The sequence below is a fragment of the Cariama cristata genome, unplaced genomic scaffold (genome assembly GCF_000690535.1).
Source record: "Cariama cristata isolate BGI_N322 unplaced genomic scaffold, ASM69053v1 scaffold2944, whole genome shotgun sequence".
Taxonomy (NCBI): Eukaryota; Metazoa; Chordata; class Aves; order Cariamiformes; family Cariamidae; genus Cariama; species Cariama cristata.
Genome location: NW_009614503.1, coordinates 99,595 through 102,957, shown reverse-complemented (window position 1 = coordinate 102,957; position 3,363 = coordinate 99,595). Strand labels below are relative to the sequence as shown.

Below are 3,363 nucleotides of genomic sequence, written 5' to 3'. Positions count from 1 at the left end.
GCCGCAAACCTGGCATTTTGTTTCTGCATAACTGCATGCCAAGGGCACCCTTTGGTCTCTTCTTTAAAACAAAGCAATAAGTGAAACAAACCCTGTGGGAGAATATTCAGGAACTACAGGTGCATGTTGCAAATATTGGGCAGAAAAGGGACCGTGATTTCAAGGAGATCAGAGGTTGAGTTAGACCAGGAGAGTTAGTTAGTAGATCACAGAATAGAAATATGTGATTTTGCATGAATAAACTAGACACCAAAAATATATTTGCCCGAATATACCTCAGCCAACCTCAGCTGAGAACAGTCCATTGATGACTTTGACAAAAAATAGCCCACTCAAAATGAGGACTAGTTTAAGTGATGAATTGCATGTATTTGTCATGCAGCTCTCTTTGAAGCTCTGTAGACTGTCTGCTAGGGGCTCAAAAGTAATTTAAAGAAGTTTACATATGGTTTGAGAACCACAGGTTAAGCATTGCTGCTTCAGTCAGTACCACAAGAGTTTCCACCGAATTACAGAGCAAAACAGAACGCTTTACTTCAGTCATTAACATCAGTGCAAATGAAGGTTACTATTAATCTAAGTGTCTTTCTCCTCTGTTGTTTTTGCTTCCTACACTCTTGTGAGAAGCTGTTAAGATATAAGAGTATACAGAAGCTCCATGTAGGTGACTACTAGACTGTGAGGATGGGATTAGTTTTTCAGTTCTTTTCTCTTTAACATCCTAAATTGTGTGCAAACGTTTTGTCAATAACAATCATACTGCTGTGAAAACACTGTCCTTCCCACACCAGCATACTTTTAAAGATCAGCTTTAAAATTCAGTAAAATGGCTAGTTAACATAACATTTCTTGTAATATTTTAGAAGTCTGATATACCATTTTTCCTTGCTTGTGTTTTGTTGAGTTTTTTTTGACTGAATTCCAAAAGCTAAGATTTCAACTGATGAGCAAATGTGTAAATTGGTAAGTCTCAAAATTTCCTGATATGGATACTCTTTGTCCAGAAGTAAAAAGGTACGAAGAGTAGAAAAGAAAAGAAGAATTAGTAAGGATAAGGTCTCTGTTTAGTCACCAGCCACATTCTATGTGTTCCGCACTCAGATCTGTAAACCTTCAAACATACATATTAAGAATAATCAAGTTTTTATTCAAGTTCTAGAATTAGACTCTACATTTAGGGAAAAGCTTGTAAAACAGGTTTTTTAGTTGCCTCTCCATCTTTTAACCTGAAAGTTACTCAGTTTTCCACTATATCTTACTATACCAGTGGAAAGATGAGCCAGCATCCCAGAAATAGCTACAGCAAAGGCAGTCAAAAGAAGTAGCTGGCTCACCAAAATGCTTTTGTTCTGTGGGAAATGTAGAAGTGTCCTTAAGTGAGGACATTTCCAAGTGACTCATATTTGGAGTAGGCCTTCCTGGAGGATGCTGACAAAGCGACATGATGGTCTACAGGTAGAGGCTGCAAAGACCTTTCTAAGCTTAATGACTTTTCAGCATCTGCTACCCTGAAATTCCCATTTGGAACTCTATATGGCCCATTATGAAAGCCCATCTCAGTTCATAAGGAAGGGTCAGGAAGATGGCAAAAAAAAGCAGTGGCGTAGTCTACCTAAGCAGACAGCGGTATCACTTCTTGAATGATTGCTCAGATAGTGTTCCCCACATAGCATTTATTTGATGTGGTCACCTGAAACATTTGATAACTTATTGTCGTTCAAGTTTTCAAGGCTTGAATGGAAAAAAGGAGAACTTTATGTTAGCTATTTATGTGAGAAGAATCTCAGTTTCATCCAGTTCTGCTCAGATCAATACTGTACTAGCTCAGTAGGCCAAGGTTTACATGTTGTGCAAAAAATTCAGTACCTCTTTGTGTCATATTCTGCAAGTTATTGGCTCTTACATCTACATAGCTAGCAAAGGGAATAGTACTGTGACAGCAGGGCCAATCTGTAGGGACCGAAATGCAGAATCACGAAATACATCTTTAAAATTATAAGCCAGTGAGTCATGGGGAATCTTAAAGCCCGTCTACTTTAAACAAAGTTCTCTTCTGTTTGTCCTTTCAAAGAGGCTTCCCTACAGGAAATGGGAGGAGGGAGGCTCAGAGCGCCATAACATGGTGGCCTTATCTTCCTTATTTTCTTGCAGTTCAGAGCAACATCAGCAGCTATAATGTTGAAAGCCATCACAGGAAAGAGCAGGATCAGAGCTGTTTGCACATAGAAAATGCAAAAGAAAAAAAAAAAAACAAACCACACATAACCTTGCAGCAATTGGAGCGGGGGCATTTTGTGTTTTTAAAAAGCCACTAATGGTAACAGTCTAAAACAACTTTCTCACTCCAAATAATAAAACTGTAAAGCTTTAATGATTTCTGGGACAAGGAAGAATTCAACTTACATCCTCTATAGGGTGTTTCATTCTATCAATACTGCATTGAACAACCGTGGTGGAAAAGGGCTGAACTGGCAGGTATTTTAAATGCCATGGGATTGCCAAGGCAACTAAAGACTAACTATGGCCAGAATATGGATAGAAAAACACATGCTGGTAGCAAGAGCTATGACATGGGAGCTCCTTCTTTCTGGCAACTCTAGGGCCTTACAGAAATGTGTAGCTTACATAATAAAGTTATTCCAAGCTGGAACTGTTTTACTTGTCGGAAAATGACAGTAAACTACTACAAAATTATGTTAGCTGAGGATTTTCTTTGAACTGTGAATAATTAAGATATATAAACATTTTATATTTTAAACTGAAAGTGAAATGAACTTCCTAGAGAAATGACAAGGTGTTCATTTAAGCCTGGAAAGCCAGTGGTGTAAGCATTAGAATGATGTTTCATGATTATTTTCATGACTGACTCCATGCATGGGTTTTAGCATTAGCTTTTCTTATTGTTTGTAAGCACAGATGTACCGCTATTCAACAGCCATGGGGATAAAGAGTCATTGGTCGTAGCCTCAATATGAGTGTAAAAATGTTTTTCTGAATTCATTATAAAATTAACAGATTATCTGCTGTATTGAGTGTAAAGCGTTGAAGGTGCTGTTTGAACTCCTGTTCTCAGAGTATCTTGTAAGCTGGGTGGGCAAATCAGGCCATTCAGATGTCCTTGTCATAAACAGGTGCTTCAGCCACACTTTGGAAAATACTTTTGGTGTTTTGTACATGCAGTTTTGTACATCATTGCCCTCTCTCCTCACTTTAAAGGACACTTTTTGAAATCCTGGCTCTTTATATTTTCAGACGTTTATGGAATGCGATCTGGAACATTTTAGAAGTAAGATTACTAGGGTAGGATAAGCTAAGTTATTGATGAGATTGTGATTTTGAGCTGCTGTAGAGATTCACTATTTC

General features: G+C 38.0%; 1 protein-coding gene across 1 annotated transcript in view; it reads left to right on the top strand.

The window, feature by feature from the left end:
- Positions 1-3,363, top strand: part of NRP1 (neuropilin 1) — a gene marked incomplete at its 5' end in the record, with an annotated part of 65,911 nt that overhangs the window by 8,971 nt on the left and 53,577 nt on the right. The gene's annotated exons all lie outside the window — the stretch shown is intronic.